Below are 19,738 nucleotides of genomic sequence, written 5' to 3' on the forward strand. Positions count from 1 at the left end.
ATAATGACTGAAATTTCTTTTAGCCATTTCAAATTAATAGAATCTCATTACTCTAAAAAAATGAATTTACCTAATAAAGCCGGCCTAGATGTATTATCTGTGTGAATATGTTAAAAAATAAAATATGCCAGTAGCTAGGCATATGCTAAAAACTAGGGTTTTTTGTTTTGTTTTGTTTGTTTGTTTCCTACTATTTCATGTGAGGCACTTCTAAGTTTTATATCAGACAGGCAACAGATAGGCAATTACAAGTAATAATTTTAATAAAACTTTAGGTTTTAAAAGACAAATTTTCTTTGTATCTAAATTGAGAGCTTCCTGTGTATTTATCACTAAATATAATCAGATACTTGGGCAAATGGCTGGTTTTATATCTGAGGCAAGAAATGTACAAGAGAAACATGAAACATCTTGTCGCACTAGATAATAGGAAGCTTCAAACACTACTGGGCTTTTTCAGAAGGACCCGGGGTCCAATTTGAAAAATTAATAGCTGGCTAAAAATGGGACAACTTGAGCAGGAATAAATATAATAGTTGCAATGGATTGAGCCACACTGTCTATGTTTAAATGGATGAGTTCATAATGACTCTTTAAAAGATCACTAGTTACACTGGTGGAGGATACTAAGGAAACTTTTTTTTTTTTTTTTAAAGTGGAAAATGGAAAGAATTGAGCTTTCATTCTGTCTTTTCTATAAGAACTGTACCATTGGACAACTAAATAGTAGATAAAAGGAAGTTTCTTTTTATAGAACTATTACAGCTATTACATGAGGAAGGAATTACAAAATTAGAAAGTCACAATTTTGTATTTAAAGCCCTAATAAATCAAGTATTCTAGGCGTTGAGGATCATGAATACTAATATTCCCAGAAGAAAGACAACCAGACACATTTCCTTCCTGATGTAAGACAGTACCACCTGTGAAGGGGTCTCTCCCAGCCAAACAGTTGAATCTTAATCACATCAAACATCTAAATTCACCTACTAACTTACGGGAAATACTGAAGAGGAAAATAGTAAATAATAGCAAGGAGATACAACCTTGCTGTTAGCAGCAAGAAAAATTGAGATTCTGGGACACTGTATAGCACAAACAACTGGTTTCTTCCTCCCTCCACAAAATCTCAAGGAAAAAATGTGAGGGGACATATTTTAAAATTTTAATTAATTAAAATAAAAATTTAGGTCCTCATTTGCACTAGCCACATTTCAAGCGCCCAATAGCTATATGTGTCTGGTGGCTACCATATTGGATGGTGCTGATTTAGAACATTTCCGTCTTTGCAGAAGGTTATATTGAGCAGTTCCATTAGTTTCTTAGGGCTGCCATAACAAATTACTACACAGTGGGTGACTTAAAATAACAAATTTGTTCCCTGACACTTTTGGAGGACAGAAGTTCAAAATTAAGATGTTGCAAGGTATTGGCAGGGCATATGGGGGAACTTTTTTTTTTTTTTTAAGGCTAGGTGTGGTGGCTTACGCCTGTAATCCTAGCACTTTGGGAGGCCGAGGCAGGCGGATTGCTTGAGTCCAGCAGTTTGAGACCAGTCTTGGCAATGTGGCAAAATCCTGTCTCTACTAAAAATATAAATATTAGCCAGGAGTGGTGGCATGTGCCTGTAATCCCAGCTACTCGGAAGACTGAGGCAGAGGTTGAGGTTGCTGTGAGCCAAGATCACACCACTGCACTCCAATCTGGGTGAACAGAATTAGAAAACAGTTAATTTAAAAATTCGATATTCTGTGTGTGTGTGTGTGTGTGTAGAGAGAGACACAGAGAGAGAGACACACACAGAGAGAGAGGTAGAGACAGACGGAGGTAGCGTTTGTAGCTTTGTGTGTTTTGGCTGTTGAAAATTGTTTTGAATCCAATATTTTTGAGCTGAAGTTTGTAAAATTCAACAAAAGGAAAAAGTAATCTGTTTTTGGCAATTGGTTATTGGCTAAATGTTAGAAATTTGTTTGTTCAACTTTTTAATATCTTATGTATACTGATGTTAGGATGCTTCTGTAGAGCTTCTCAAATTGTAGCACACATCAAAATCACCTGGAGGACTTTTAAAACCAGACTGCTTGACTTCATCCCCAGAGTTTTCGACTTACTGGCTTGGAGATGGGGCAGACAATTAGAATTTGCATTTTTAACAGGTTCATCTGATCTGATGCTACTGGTTGCAGGATCACTCTTTGACAACTGCTGCTCAATAATTAAAAAAATAAAAAAAGATAAAATATGTATGGTAACAAAGATCTGTCTTCGATGCATGAAGCTATTCTCATTTTAGTTTATAATCAGTTAAATGTATATTAAAAAGCATGCATTTGTGTGATAGAGAATCATTTGGAACCTTAAGTCTTGTATTTGTAACTTGAACAGCTTCAATATTCGGATGATGATTTCTACTTTTTTCTGAACAAAACTGGGTTTTTTTGTATTATATCAAGTAGTAGTAGTATTTATATGGATGAGAATGAAGTTCAGAGTTAGTGAAAATAGTGAAAAGAATACATAATATAAAGAAAAACCGTGATTCCACTAATAGTTATCCAGACAAAACAATACATTTTTAGGGAAACATATTTTACAGAATTGTTTTAAATTGTAGTAGTAGTATTTATATGAATGAGAATGAAGTTCAGAGTTAGTGAAAATAGTGAAAAGAATACCTAATATAAAGAAAAATCATGATTCCACTAATAGAGAGTTACCCAGACAAAATAGTACATTTTTAGGGAAACATATTTGCCAGAATTGTTTTAAAAAGCAAGGAATGATAAAAATTAAATTCAGCATTGTGGTTACTTCTCCAGGAGAGAATATTTTTATTCCATTATTTGTCTGTATCTCACATACATGATATAAATAATTCTTTTGTTTTTAGTAGTCAATAAGAATAGTTAAATACTAAAGGAAAATACTCTTATTTCCTTGATAGAAAAATGTGAAGAATGAAAGCTCTCTTTAGCTCTTTAGGCCAGATATTGCTGGCCTAAGTATTCAGCAGTCCCAACTAAAGAGCCCAAGGGAGCTTTATTCTTCATAAGAAATTCTAAAGATAGAATTTCTGCAATGATGGAAAGTTTTCTTTTTAATTTGTCCTGTCAAATGTGTCTGTGACTGAGCAATTGAATTTTTAATTTTAATTATGTAGTTTTAATTATGTAAAATGTGCTGGTGGCTACCTCATTGGACAGCACAACTCTGGGCAGTTTAGAACATAGCTTATCACTTGAGTTGTTAGTCTGTTAATAATGCTTTTATAGAACATGCAGTGTTTGGATGGCTGACATTTTGCTTAGGTCACTCCTTTTTGTTTTCTTGTTTACTTTGACTCCTACTTTTGTTTCTTACGTTTAATAGGAAGTTTGATTTACTTTCTTACACTTTATATTCTGAAAATTGAGTCTTTAGGATAAGAAGCTACCGGACAAAGTTTATTGTCAACAGTAATATGTACCCATAAAGTTATTTGAAATTTTCAAAAAATCATGTTTTTTTGGTCAGTTTTTAAATTACTTTTCATCTTTTCATTGATTTTATTTAAAATATCTCTCCCATTGACTTTTCTGAGCCCCCAAACAAAATCATTTTTACTTAATTTAGTCTATACCTTGAGTCATTCAGTAAATATTACTTGCTTGTTGTGAACCATGCATTCCTGAGAGATGAGCAATGATAGAGGAAATAGATCCTGACTTATGATATGCTTATAAACTATGGAAGGCAAACATTCTATTGTAGCATGTTTGAAAGTGTTTTTAGGAAGCAGAATATGTCTGAGAGAAACATGTTGAATGGTCATGTAATAGCTAAAGGAATAGAGTAAGAGAGTATGTGAATCAGAAGGGGCCAATGAAAAATGTTTATAGATTTTTAGTATTGCTTTCCTTAGAAGAAAAAAATTACAGATTTCTACTTAGTATGTTCTTTATTTGGTCACTTGATGGTCATGAAGATTATGCATCAAAGTTCTTAGCAGTACTGTTCCTGCTATCTAAATGTTGTGAATTCTTAATGTATAACTTCTGTGACCTGTACCCTGAAAATCTTTGTTATTTGTATTCATTTGCAGAAGTTTTATTGGATACTCTGTGTAATGTAACTGAAAATTTCCTGTTAATCGTAACAGTGGATTTGTGTCTGTATTGTGTTTTCTTAGTATATCCAACTTTGAAGGCCAGGTCCAAAATGTAGAATAGATGAAGCTATTATAGATTTATATACTGATAGTTTACATATGTATCAGCCATTGTTCATTTGTAAGTCAAGATTTTTGTTTTGGCTGAGTGTAGTGGCTCATGCCTGTAATCCCAACATTTTGGGAGGCCGACATGAGAGGATTTCTTGAGGTCAAGAGTTGGAGACCAGCCTGGTCAACATAAAAGAGACTCTTTCTCTATGTAAAAAATAAAAATAAAAATAAAAAAATTTTTTTTTTTTTTTTTAATTAGCTGGGGGTAGTGGCACGCCCCTGTCTCAGGCTCCCAGTTAGCTCGGATGTTGAAATTTAATTGCCATTGTAATGGTATTAATAGGTGGGACTTTGAAGATGTTATTAGGCCATGGGTGGGATTAATGCCATTACAAAAGGGTGAGTTTGGCCCGCTTTTGCTTCTTGCCTTTCTGTCCTCTGCCGTATAAGAATCCAGGCAGTGTACAGAGTGCCGTCTCAGAAGAGGATGGTGCCACAATACATTGAAGCTGCTGGCGCCCTTACTTTAGACTTTTCAGTCTCTAGAACTGTGAGCTAGTAAATTTCTGTTTATAAATTACCCAGTCTCTGGTATTTTGATGTTGTAGTACAATACAGACTAAGACACTTTGCTCATGCTGTGCCTGCTGTTCATAAAGTCTTTATCTGACACCTTAGATTTAGCATTTCCTCATCTCCCATGTTTTACTCCCACTACTGTGACAGCCAGATCAGTTGTCATGTCATCTGTGCACATAGTCTCCAATTTCAGTTGTCTTCTCTTTTCCTGTAAGATTTTGTTCATTCTGCTAGTCACGTTTGGCTATTTCCTCATGTGGCTCTCTTCTCTCAGATTTGTGCTTTCCTTGAAGATAGATATTATTTATATGCTTATTTGGGATGCCTAGCATAATGCCGGACACACAGTACATAGTTGTTGGATAAATTATTGAATCACCTAAATTCTCAATACTCAAAACTAGAGGTTGGTATTTGACATTTATGGAAGATTAGGTCATCACTTTCATAGATTTATTTAGGTTTTAAGCAAGAAGCCTGATATTTCTGCATTTTCAATAATAAATTCCAGGCTAATGATGACTTATCTAACAATATGAACTTGTAGAAGTCATGTGGGGGATACTGCATTTATCAGAGGTTACTGAAATAATAAGCTTGCTTCAGGAGATTCTTTACTGAAAGTTTACTTTATATCTTGGTTTGTTTTGTGCTGCTGTAACAGAATACCTGAGACTAGGTAATTTATAAAGAACAGAAATGTATTATTTCACAGTTCTGGAGGCTGCCAAGTCCAAGATCAAGGTGTCAGTAGGTTTGATCTCTGGTTCTAAGAGATGTCTTGATGGAGCCATGCATTGATGCCTCTTTGCTGTGTCCTCTGGAGAGAAGGAATGTTGTGTCTTTACATGATGGAATAGCAGAAGCAAAACAAAACCACCTCTGCAAGCCCTTTTTATAGTGGTATTAATCTATTCATGAGGGTGGAACTCTTATGACATAAACATCTCCTGTTAGGCCTCACTTCTCAACACCGTGGCATTGGGGATTAAGTTTCAACATGAATTCTGGAGAGGCCAAAAACACTCAAACTATAACACTTATATTATATACAATCAGTCTTGGAACAACATGGGGATTAGAGGCGCTGACTCCCCACACAACAAAAACTCTGCATATAACTTTTGACTCCTCCAAAACTTAACTACGATTAGCCTGTTGTTGACCAGAAGCCTTACTGATAACATAATTAATGCATATTTTTATATGTTTTATATGCTGTATTCTTACAAGAAAGTAAGCTAGAGGAATGTAAACATTATTAAGAAAGTCCTAATTAAGAAGAGAAAATGTATTTACTAAGTGTAAGTGGATTATCATAAAGGTCTTCATCATTGTCTTCATGCTGAGGAAGAGGAGAGAGGTTGGTCTGGCTGTCTTGCAGAGGTGGGAGAGGCAGAAGAGGTGGGGAGGTGGAATGGTAGGCAGGAGAGGCAGGTACACTCGGTGTAACTTTTACTGGGGAGAGAAAGCCCAGATGTGAGTGGACCCATGCAGTTCAAACTTGTGTTGTTCAAGGGTCAACTGCAGCTTTTCTTGATTCTAAATTTAGATATAATTTACCAATTCATTCACTTAACAATTATTTTTTGACTATCTTCGAAGCTCCAGAGACTCAGGTAGGCTTTAGAGATAATAGTGGGGAGCAAGGCACACGTAAGCTCATGGGGCTTGTTTTAAAAAAGAATAAAGTAGGTAAAGAGTGACTATGATGAATAATTCAAAGCTCTAAGGTTTCTTTAGTTGATATAACTGAATTTAATTTTAGACAATCACATTTTATGTGTTTAATTAAGGTAATTAAAATGCTCCAAACAAGGTTTAGAATTTTTATGCTTTTTAAAAATACAGGCAAATTCAAAAATCTGATTTTGATAGTGATTACATGTGATACAGATTTTCCAGAAAAATCCATAATTAACTTGTTGAATTGGTGCTGACTCACTTTGCAGTGACCTGATAACTGTCTGCTTCATTTGCCATTGTGAATGAATTACCCAAGTCAGTTTTCAAACAAATTTGCAGAATTAACCTTAGTAACTATTGAACACATTGCTGCTTTAAACAACATATTATTACATTTTTTAAAAAAAATTTAAATTTATACCTTGATTCTGTAAACCATACTTTAATCTTTCAAGGAGGAAGAATGCGTTCTCTGTAGAAAATAGATTAAATGGAATCTTCTCTCTAGTGATTTAAATTGCTTTAATTAAAAACAAATTCTGTATCTGCAAGAGAAACAGTTGCTCATCTAATTCAAAAAGTAACTGCTAATTGAGAAGTCATTTATAGTCTGTCTTAGCATACATTATCTGATTTTCTTGTAGTAGATATACATTCTGAATTGCTTTTGAAGTAGCTTTGGAGTAGGTAGTAAATATATGGTAGGTGTTTGGGATTAAAATATGTAACAGTTCTGCAAATGAATTATTATATGAAATGGTCATATTGAGGAACTACACAGTGTATGAAGGTCAAATGACATATTTGGAAGCACATTGAGAGAAACAAAATATTCTTATACAAGGTAGTTATTAGAAATAGTAGTAGCGGTGAGAATATGGACATTCTTAATGATTCAAGATTGCTGGCATACTTATTTTCTGTGAACCTTGGTATGTATTCAGCTCTGTCCTGTTAACTTTGTCACCCATAGTCATTCTTTGGCTGCTGCTGCTGCCTGTAGTCCAGTGTAAGCCTTTCGTGGCAAAAGGGGGATTGGTAACTATTAGAGAGAGAAGTTAAAGACATGAGCCTTATTGTGGCTTGTTTGCTTCCTTCCTTCTTTCCTTCCTTCCTTTCTCTTTTTGTGAATGGAACTGATAGAAGGTTGCATTTCTTTTTGCAAGAAAGCTGTAGAGGGAAAATAATTATATAAACCTGTTTTAAAATACAAAGATATTACTGCACAGTTCTTTAGCCTCAAACCATGAAATTGGATTTGCCTTGGAATCCAAAATATTCTGAATTTTAAAAACTGAATTAGTGGTAAATACTATATATTATGTAACGTTCCCTAGAGAGATCTATGGCAGAACCCTATAATCAAATATATCAGCATTTCTGAATTGAAAAATACTAATACGCATTTCAGTTCAGGTCAGATTTTACCATCAAATAAGTTATGTAAAACTTTTGTCTTTGAAACTTTGTAGATTTTAGAGTTTTGGACAAGGGGCTAGGCATGGTGGCTCAAACCTGTAATCCCAGCACTTTGGGAGGCCAAGGCGGGAGGATCAGTTGAGCCCAGGATTCAAGATCAGCCTGGGAAGCAAACTGAGACTCCGTTTCTACAAAAATAAAAATGAAATTAGCTGGGTAGGGTGGCACATGCCTGTCATCACTGTTACTTGGGAAGCTGAGGTGAGAGGATCACTTGAGTCCAGGTCAAGGCTGCTGTGAACTATGATTGTGCCACTGCACTTCAGCCTAGGCAACAGAGTGCGAACCCTATCTCAAAAAAAAAAAAAAAAAAAAAAAAAGAATTTTGGATTATTGACTTCTTTTTGTTTAGTGTTTCTTAGGATATGTAGAACCTATTCTTGTGAAGAGAGGAAGATACATTGTTCTTCTCTTTTCACCTTTATGAACCATATATGTTTCTGGTTGAAATTATGTAAATATATAAACACATGAACACATTTATACATTATACATATGTGTACATATAACTATATACAAATTTAGGAAAAACATGTGCATGGTGTGTGTGAGTGTATGTGTGAGGAGTGGGGAAGGAGAGAGAGGTGGATGGTTGGGACAAGGGGAGTGGTTAACCGGGCCTGTTAGCATTGTTTCATCCTTGTGCTAGCTCAGGTTTGGTACCTAACGTGGTGTGAAATAAGACCTTAATTGCAGTTTCACAGCTGCGTTTAGCACGTCAGCTGATCATGAACAAATTCTCTTGTCAGAGATAAAACCTTGAAATTCCAAGACTATGTAGAATCACAAACAATTAGAGTGTTCTGTGTACCATACAAAATAATGGTAAAAATATTCAAATAGTCATACCACAGTATAGCTTAAACTACTGTTTTACTAATTCTTACGGAGTAAGAAATATTTTCTGTAGTAGGTAGGCACCCAAAGAAGCCATTTTACCTTGCCTGTTTAATAATGTGTGCAAGGACTGTGGTTCAAGATTGGGAATGAAGAATACGTGAGCCAATTGAATCAATAATAGGAGTTTAGGTAAGCAGTTTAGGTAATGGTTTAAATTGGAGAAAGGCCAGACTATAGAGATTAACACCCTACCATTATGAAAAGTCCCCTCAGATCTCCGATGACCTCAAGAGGCTTGTACTTTTGTTAAGAACCTTTGTAAGACTGTGCTAAGACACCTTGAAAAATAGTGAGGCTCTAATATTGCTTAACCATCTTAGTACCAGTAAATGTGGTAGAAATTATCTTTCTACTCAAATTATAGCAACTAAAAGTCAGGCCCTGAATCAGAGGAAATGAACTCTCGGGTTGGAATGCACATAATTTCTTTTTATATATCAAAATGTTCAGTATTTCTTTAAGGTCCCAGATCTGTACAATTATTATTTCATGAGAAGATATACTTTTATTTCCTTCCAGTGCTTCTACAATGCTTTTTCTCCAATCCTGTGTTCTTTGCTGACAACAGCAAGTGTGTGTTCTTTGAGAGGTCAATAAATGCTGATTTCTGCAAGAAAACTCTTAGGAAGTGAGCCTAGACATTGTGAAGAGGAAGCACAAAGAATGAGGCAATTAAATGAAGAATATTGCAAAGGATTATTTTAAATTGTGAGTCAGAAGCCAACCTAATTTTGACTACTAAAATTGTGAGTCAGAAGCCAAACTAATTTTGGCTACTAAACTAATATAGTTACTTCCCTCGGGCCTACCGATCTTCATATGTATACCATGGCTTATTTTGACGTAGCTGGTTAATTTGTCCAGATACGTAGATGGTACCAAATTGGCATTATCAAACTCTCCCTTTTCATACCAAAGAGCGAAGTAAGTGTGCTTATAACCATAGTTCTTGTCTTTATAAAAATGTATGAATGAATTTGAGCCATGTAAATTAAGGTTACAGAACAGATGGCATTTAGTGAAGAAAAGCTGGTCCTTAGAGGATATCATTATTTACCCCATAGTACCTACCTAATGAAATCTAGTTTTAATGATTCCTTTTAGGACACCAAAGCCCATGAAGCCTATTACAATAATGTGTTTAATTCTGAATAATTGTTTTTCCCATTTAAATGAAGAACTCAGTGACTAAAGATTTCCTGCAAGTTTTCTTAGATGATAGAAGTTATATGTAGTAAAACCAACAGGACCAACTGTGAGGCTGAAGGAATTTCAGTTATGAGGTTTTAATTTTTATCAACTTAAACTGTATGTTTTGAGAAGTGGACAGAAAGGGAAGAGGGACATTTTGAGATCACCCAGCAGTTTTTGATCTTTTGTCAGTTCTTTGGTGATGCTATAGATGACTACAATTTGAAACTTGAAATACGAAATTTTGTGTATTGGGTGATTCACCCAACCTGTGTGTTGGGTTTTCTGAATGGCTGAAATCCTTTATAGAAACAGTTTTAAAAAGACATAGCATGAGAACAGGATCATAATTATTCTGTAACCAGCAGTCTGTGTTGGTTACAGAAAGTATGCTTTTGTTTAACATTATAAATGAATTACCTTATATTTCTGCTTACATTTCTGGTTTTTGGTGTGTGTATTATCAATGTTGACCAAAATTAACTGAATGTGGTGACAAAACCAGAGAAAAAAGTTGAGCTTCTGTTGATAAATAAAATGTAAATGCTACTTTTTGAAATAAAAACTACGCTTATAGGCTTTTATGTATGATCTGTGCTTTCTTGAGGAAATGTTGATTAAGTAGTTTCCATTTTGGTATTACAGTATGTCCTGTTGTAAGTAGCTGACTGTGTAAAAATCTTTTAAGTCAAAAAAGCAGCTCAGCTTAAACCCCTACTTTTTATTATGGCAGAAACCAGAATTAGAAATCTACCAGAAGTTTTATAATGTATTATATTTTTGCATATCTTTTGGAGTAAATTATTTAAAGTTTTAAAAAGAGGCTGTTCACAACAGAAGTTACTTTATATATTCTTATGTATATCCTTATATACACAGTATCTTTTAAACTCAATTTACTAAATACATGTCTGCATTTTTAAAAAAAGAAAACCCTAGCCCAAAATGAATGACAAAATTATCTCTCGTTAGTAGATTTGTAAGGTGTGTTGTTAACCTATAAAATATGTGAATTAAATATAATTCTGACAGAATTAGTGTACATGTAATACATAGCAGGATGTACTTTTTTGGGATGAAACAAAACTTCAAAATATTCAATAGTGTTTTCTGTTAAGTAAGGAACTCATTTTTTGATTTATTGAAGATCTTGGGCTATTTTTTGATAATAAAAAGAATCTTGGTCTATAATATTACTAATTAATGAATAATATAAGTTTTTGAGGATAACGCCAATACTTGAATTTTGATATCTTCTTGCAACATGCAGTAATGCAATATTAAGTGAGCTTAATTAGTTGCTTTTTTTTTTTCCCCTGAGACAAGAGTTTCGCTCTTGTTGCCCAGGCCTGGAGTTCAGTGGCGCGATCTAGGCTCACTGCAACCTCTACCTCCTGGGTTCAAGCAATTCTCCTGCCACTGCCCCTTCTGAGTAGCTGGGATTACAGGTGCCCTCCACCACACCTGGCTAATTTTTTGTGTTTTTAGTAAAGACGGAGTTTCATCATGTTGGCCAGGCTGGTTTCAAACTCCTGACCTCAGGTGATCCACCCGCCTTGTCCTCCCCAAGTACAGGGATTACAGGCGTGAGCCACCAGTGCCTGGCCTAATTAGTTACTTTTAAATGTTACTAACATAATCTGAGGAGTGTGGTTTGTGTCTTCAGAATAAATGCTTAAGCTTCGAGTGTCTGCTTCTGTCATGAGGAAAAGAGGGAGAGGAGAAAATTTCTTGTTGCTGCTATTTTATATGCATTTAAGACTAGTCGTTGTTAAGTAACTGGAATCTTTACTGCTTTACAGTTTTGGTGCATGTCAGGTTCAATAATTTTTACTTTAAAAAGTTATTTTTACATTTTAATGAGATTAAATTGTTTACCAATTAACGTGCTGTAAGGGGAACAGAAATATGACTGACACTTGGAAAGAAAAGTTGTCATTTGTAGACTGATGTGTGGTATTCTAATTTAAATTCGTGGTTTGGCAGAATTAAATTTGGATTTTAACATCATCCAGAAGTAAAAGTTATGTGCATTTTCAAGATAAACTCAGGAAATAAACCATGTAGCAAACACTCGTTTTTGCTTCAGAACACAGTGAAGATGAAACTTTGAAAATGCTTTCTAATCATTCAGTGTAAACCTTCTATTTACCAAGTTAAAATTAAATTGGTCATGTGGTTTTTCATATATCACTTATATTAATATGTTGTCTTATGCTTATAAAGTTAATGTGCTTAAAAATAACAGCTAAAACATATAGGCAGTGATTATTAAACAAGAACATTAAAATACTATTCAGAATTGTTTAATTGTATCTTTTAGCAGAAATACCATTTTAAAAGATAGTAACATTTTATTTTCTGTCAGTAAAAATATAGTCATGGGTCACTTGACAGGGATAAGTTGTAAGCAATTAGTTATTAGGTGATTTTGTCATATGAACTTCATAGATTGTACTTACATAAATCTAGGGGGTATATAGCCTACAGTAGGCTATGTGGTATAGTCTGTTGCTCCTAGGCCACAAACCTGTGCAGCATATTGCTCATGTTAGTATGCCGAATACTGTAGACTTTTGTAACACAATGTGTATCTAAACATAGAAAAAGTGTAATAAAAATATTGTTATAATCTTATGGGACCTGTCATATATGTAGTCTGTTGTTGACCCAGATGTCACTATGTGGTGCATGGCTGTATTTTTGTTTGAACTGTTTAGTGACTGTCAACAAGAAATTGTACTGTCCAATATGACTTTAAATGTTAGTTGCTATAGTTATATAGACCACAAAGAGTGTGCATATTTAGGGTTTTGGTCACAGTATTTGCACTGTGTTTTCAAAGAAACATTGAAGCTAATGTGAATATAGTAGACAATTAGTATTTGAATTGAACTTTAAAGTGTATTATGTGTCTGAAATTAATTCCAGAGTGGTGACCTTGAAAGTCCAGATCAGCAAGTCTGACTGCACATATTCAAAACAAAGGGCCTTCTCTTATTTATGAATGGTAAAAGATGTAAAAATACCATCTTCATTCTTAACAGTGTGAGGTATAGGTAGTGGTGAATACCAAAGTGTTACTGAAGCTGTATCATATAACTAAATAGCTAAATTTAAGTAATTGATACTTCTGGTCTATATTTTCTTGTAAAAGTATACTATAATCTGTTTAAACTGTTTACTGGTTATAGCAATGATAATTTACTTTGGAAAGTACATAAAAAAAATAAAGGTTTTAAAAATAACATTTTCCAAGTGATGGCTGTTTATTGACATTTTGATGTTGATTTCCTACCTTTTTTCTCTGCATATATTACATATTATATATATTTATACCAACATTTAAATTGGGATCATACTGCTTCTGTAATGTATTAGATTTTAACATTAGAAAAAATATTTTAAGTCCTGCAAGCAGAGAATGATTTTTGCATTTTAAATGGTTATAGTTTAAATGGTTATGAGACCCTACATTATATCCTAATTTTTCCTCTTGACCTGCAAAGCCTGAGATATTTTCATATCTGACATTTTAAGAAAAAGTTTGCTGAACTCTTCTCTAAAGGAAAAACTGTGTTCTCCTACAAATTCTGTCTGTAGCATTCTCTGCTTGCAGGACTTAAAACAAAACAAACAAAACAAAACCAGGCAGCTGGGTGGATTTGGAATTCCTGGCTGTAGTTTGCAAACCTTTGCTTTAGAGGTTCGTTTGCTTGTATTGTATTTATATTTTACAGTGTGTGTGACTGTCTGTCTAAATTTTTCTTGACACTACTGCCTCAAAGGCACTGAGACAGTATGTGTTAAAACCCAAGGACCCAGACTGTAATTCTAGTCTTACTGCTGTAGGAGTCAATTTGCTGGTTTCTAGAGGGTGGGCTGACCTTGACTTAGTAAAGTATAGTACTTTTTGTCTCCCTAGTAAAAGTATTAACTGAGCTTCGAAGTGAACTTAATGCACCCTCTTCAGGAAACAGGAAACTGTTACATATGGGTGTGATACTAGGAGATGAGGATACTGTGTAGGAGGTGTTGGACCTGCCTAAAGTGTTTGGCCTTGAAATGTCAAGGTTGTTCTCCCAAACCTAGTTTTCCTTGACCTGGTTGTTTTTCTAACTTCAGAGATGGACTTAAACAATAGAGTTTATTAGATTATATGTCTATATGAACAAGTAAAGATTGAAAGGACAATAAAGTACTTAAAAATGAAATGTCTTACTTGTTTTAGGATAAAAATTGTATTAATACCTTAAAATGTATTCAGCAGGCAAAAACTTCAGTAGTTTTGGTGTTACAGTGATACTGTTTATTTTTAAGCATAGTCTTGTCTCTTTTTTATGTGGTAAATATTATACCATTTTCAACTTAATGTACAAAGCTTTTCCAGTTTATCTTTATCGTGTGTGTGTGTGTGTGTGTGTGTGTGTGTGTGTGTGTGTGTGTTAAAGAAAATGTGTTTTAGGCAACATCAGTAGAGCAAAATAAGATTTAATGTTGTTACTTCAAAACTGTATCCCTAACAAGTGATACAAAATTCAGAGTGTTTTGGCCCCTTTTCTAGGACAGATTTACAAACTTATAGACTTGTAGTTATAGGATAAATATATGCCAAAGCTTTATTCAAAGAAAACTCCATCATAAGATGGTTTTTTTTCATGGTGCTTATATTTTACAGGAACATTTAGAGGGACATGGTGTATCTATTTTTCTTTGCCCTTCTAATCAGCAGTTTAAAACATATTGAATCTACAGGTTTCTGGGGTAAATTCTATTGCAGATTTGTTATTAACACTTCTCTACATATCTGTAGGCCTGTAGCATCCTTACTGCAGGACTTGTAGCTTGATAGCCCAGTGTTCTTGGGTTATGATTCTGAAATACTGCTGAACTTTAAAAACTTTAGCAAGTTTGACCAGAACACCTATGTTAAAATTTCTTCATAACTCTTGAGAATTTTTTTTCTTTTTCTTTTTTTTGAGACAGGGTTTTGCTGTACCACCTAGGCTGGAGAGTGAAGTGGCATGATCATGGCTCACTGCAGCCTTTACCTTCCAGGCTCAAGCAGTCCTCCTACCTCAGCCTCCACAGTAGCTGGGGCCACAGATATGCACCACTGCACTTGGCTAATCTTTAAATTTTTTTGTAGAGATGGGGTCTCACCATGTTGCCCAGACTGCTGTCAAACTCCTGGGCTTAATCAGTCCTCCCACCTCAGCCTCCCACAGTGCTGACATTACAGATGTGAGCCACTGTGCCTGTTCAGTCTTCAGATTTGTTAACAAATCTCAGGGGTGTGCTTTAATCTCCCAAGCTTCCCTTATGTAACTTCGTCATGTAATGAAAGATGATGTTTCCCACCCACCATCTCACGTATGCAGTTGATTTTCACTAATAGTGAAGGATTTGCACTGATTTATGCATCCAATTCTTTCCTGATTCCTTTACTTTTCCCCCTCTTTCCTCACCAATCTTCCATTTCCATCTAATGACTAGTGTCCCACGTTGGACAAGATAAAATGGTTGATCAGATATAGAGGCATAGGAAAAAGTGGAATATTGAATTTGCATTGAAAGGGTTGAACTTGTGACCTTAAGTTATCGTCCATATAATTCTAATTGCTACAATATAAGGTTTTAATTTACTCAATTCAAATATCTAATTGGTTGACAGTAAAGTTTGGACCTATTTATATAAAGTTTTTGGAGGAAATGTTATCTCATCAATATGCACTGTGGAAAATGTTCTTTTTAGTCTGTGAATGTAGAGATATACCTACCCCTTGAATGAAGATGGTCTAAAGATTTAAAAGACATTTAGGGTAACTTTCCATGCAAGACATTTAACATTTTTAAACTAAAGTAAGATGAGCTACTCATTTTTTGTGTACCTTAATTCCTTTCAAATACTCTTCTGCCAGAAATACAAAGTTAAATCTCAATTATAGTACCCTTTTTTATTTAGGGAAATAATTATCATAATTGATTAATACATTGTACAAGAGTTAACTGTCTTTTAACAATCAGGGTATAGAAAAAGTAAGTTGGTTAAAACAACTTTTAAGTTTATTATAGAGATAAACACTCTTGTCGTATGATTCTTCAGATTTCCTTAAAAATTGATCTCCTATGCCAGGCATGGTAGCTCATGCCTGTACTCTAGTACTTTAGGAGGCTGAGGTGGGAGGATCACTTGAGCCCGGGAGTTCCAGATCAATCTCGGCAATGCAGTGAGATCTTGTCTCTACTAAAAAAAAAAAAGCCAAAAAACAAAACAAAACAAAACAAAAAAAACCTAGCTGGGCACAGTGATGCATGCTTCTGGTCCCACCTACTCAGGAGGCTGAGGTGGGAGGATGATGTGAGCCCAGGAGGTTGAGGCTGCAGTGGGCTGTGATCATTACACTGTAGTCTAGCCTGGGTGACAGAGTGAGACCCTGTCTCAAAGTAAATAAATAAATAAAAATTTAAGCCTTGCTGCTAAATCCAGTCTCCTTTAATTAAGTTTTATTGCTACATTCTTTCTGCAGTTGATTTTTACTTGTAGTTATTAAAACTAAATTTTAAAACTTTTGTTTCTCATGTAGCAGCCAAAGTTTAAAAGAGATTAAGGGCCATTCTTCTGAAATAAAACATGTCCTGAATAATTTTAATTTGGATCTACTATTGAAAGTCACATAACATTTTGTTAAATGGTGATTCGTGCCTAATTACCTGTAAATGGATCACAGACGTAAATACCCAGTGATGTGCAGTACATTATGCCATTGTGAATTTTATAAAGGCTAAAGAGTGAGGAAGTGGAGTTCTTCTTTTCTGATAATGCACTATAAAATTTTGAGGACCTTGCAGTGATCGTCTGTAGTCATAAAAGCTGTTTAGCCAAAACATGATCGGATTTTGTTAATAGTGTTGTGCTATCTTTTCATGAGTTAGTTACCATGTGAATTGGGGCAATTTTGCTGAATGGAAGGAGAATGCTTAGGACTATTGTCTTATTTTAAATTACTGATATCTTTTTATAAGGATGTTTGAGGAGTTCATGTGTCAGTGAGAACTGAGCAACTGAGAAGAAGTTAGAGGTTAGTTCCATTTTGCAAGTATGATGGATTAATCACATACGCACTGTCTTTCTCACTGAATGCATCTGTAAAACCTGGGGAAAATGGATGGCACTCTCCTGGACTCTGCAGAATAAATAATACCAGGTGGGATTTGAAAGAAGATTAGCTTTCAGAGTACCATGTCACTGGCTGTGAGTTTACCTTTTTTTTTTTCTTCCAGCATCCCCAGACAACTTAACACAGTCTAAAACCTAATAGTGGGGCAATCTGAAACAGAAAGCTCGAAAAGACGCCTGCTACTTCTGGTTCAAGGAAAAGGAAAGATAACTGCTAAGTTCAGAATGAAAATTTTGTCATTTTTTTCTCTTCTCCATCTCTCATGCCCTATTCCCTAGCAACCCTGTGGTAATGGCAGCAGAAGTTACAGCAGGAGCCCATGGTCAAAACTGAGGGATGAGAACTTTCCTCTCCAGTTGACAAATCCCATTGCTTTTTATTTTTCCTTCTTCATCTCTTTGTTCTTCCATTTCTTGTTTCCAAGTCAGATACGGTATCAGAAGTGTGACCCAAGTAGAGTACCAAAGATCCAACATTCTGGATGACGAAATAAAAAGGGATGCCTCAGGAATTGGAAAGTGCTGAGACCACATGTAAGGAGAAGCTTGGAAAAGCAGTACCATAAAGTTCTTTATAGAGGAGTTCCGTGAGCTCTGCATACTTGGACTGCCACCCAAGCTAACCATTCGATGATACAAAAGTGGGACAAATTCAGATGGCACAGCATAAGCCTTTGAAAGTTGAACTGATGCTGGAACCATGCCTATAGAAGCCATGTTGGAGCTCATGGCCTAAGCCTAACCAAATGAATTACTTGTTAAAACAAATATATTACCAGTGTCCACAGGATTTAAACAGGAACCAGAGTTTCATAGCAATATGTTAAAATGCCCAGGTTATAATCCAAAATTATCTAACATATGAAGAACCAGGAAAATTTCAACTCACATGAGAAGAGGCAATGAACATATACTTGTCATGATAATAACATTGGAATTATCTGACAGATTTTATAGTAGCTATTATAAAAATGTTTCAACAAACTAATTGTGAATACTCTTGAAATTTATGAAAAACTCTCAGCAGAGAAATAGAAGATATAAAGAAATGGAAATGTTAGAACTGAAAAATACAATAAGTGGGGGGAAAAAGACCACTGGATGGCTCAATAGCAGAATGCAATGACAGGAAAAAAAATCAGTGAACTTGAAGATAAGTAAATAGAAATTTTTAAATCTGAATATTAGAGAAGAAAGAATTTTTAAAAATTGAACAGAGTCTCAGGATATTATGGGAAAATAACAAAGTGTTAGACATTTAAACAAGAACCAGAATTTCATCACAATATTTTTAGACATCCAGGTTGTAATCCAAAATTATCTAACGCATGAAGAACCAGGAAGATTTCAACTCACAATGGAAGGGGTGATCAACATATAGAAAGAATGTGGTTCTGAGAAAATACTTGAAGAATTAAGTGGCTAAAGATGTTACAAATTTATTGAAAGACACAAACATACAGATTCAGAGAACCTGAAATGGAATAAATCCAAAGAAATTGATGCCCAGATGTGTCATAATTAATCTGAAAACTAAAAACAAGGAAAAAACTATTGAAAGCAGCCAGAGGAAAATGACATTGCTCCTTGGGGGAAGCAGTGATTCTAATGACTTCAGATTTTGCATCAGAAACCATGGGAGTAAGAATAAAGAAGAAAAAATAATTTGTTCAGTACTGAAAGAAAAGAAGTATTTATAACTAGCGAAAGTATTTTTTAGGAATGAAGGTGACATAAGGCCATTTTCAGGTAAAGGAAAAACTAAGAGTATTTGTTGTCAGCAGACTTGATCTAAAAGAATTGCTAAAAGATGTTCTTAAGACAGAAGGGAAATTTATATCAGAAGAAAACTTGACATTAGGAATGAAAGAAGATAAACAGAAATGGTAAATATTGTAGATGGTTTTTCTCCACACGAATTCTTTAAACTGCATTGGATAATTGAGAGGAAAAGTTATAACATTATCTGATGTGATTTTCAGTGGCTGTGGTATCATATATAACATCTGTGTTCCACTTGAAGAGTAAAATATTCCAAATAGATTCTGAAAAGTTAAATATGTATGTTATAATCCCTAGAGCCACTACTTACAAAATAAATAGGTAGGTTAGAATTACAATGGATAAATTAAAATGGAATACAAAAAAATACTCAAGTATCATGCTATTTTGGTTACTGTAGCCTTGTAGTGTAGTTTGAAGTCAGGTAATGTGATGATTGCAGCTTTTTTTTTTTTTTTTTTGAGTGGGCTGGGGGGCTTAGGATTGCTTTGGCTATTTCGGCTCTTTTTGGGTTCAGTTTGAATTTTAGAATAGTTTTTTCTAGTTCTGTGAGAAATGACATTGGTAGTTTGATAGGAATAGTGTTGAATCTGTAATTTGCTTTGGGTACTTAGGTAGTATGGTCGTTTTAATGATGTTGATTCTTCCAGTCAATGAGCGTGGGATGTTTTTCCATTTATTTGTGTCATCTCTAATTTTCTTTCAGCAGTGTTTTGTAATTCTCTTTGTAGTGATCTTTT

General features: G+C 34.6%; 1 protein-coding gene across 14 annotated transcripts in view; it reads left to right on the forward strand.

Moving 5' to 3' along the window:
- Positions 1–19,738, forward strand: part of TCF12 (transcription factor 12) — a 376,442-nt gene that overhangs the window by 58,286 nt on the left and 298,418 nt on the right. The gene's annotated exons all lie outside the window — the stretch shown is intronic.

Source organism: Theropithecus gelada, chromosome 7a, assembly GCF_003255815.1.
Source record: "Theropithecus gelada isolate Dixy chromosome 7a, Tgel_1.0, whole genome shotgun sequence".
In the NCBI taxonomy this organism is placed as follows: Eukaryota; Metazoa; Chordata; class Mammalia; order Primates; family Cercopithecidae; genus Theropithecus; species Theropithecus gelada.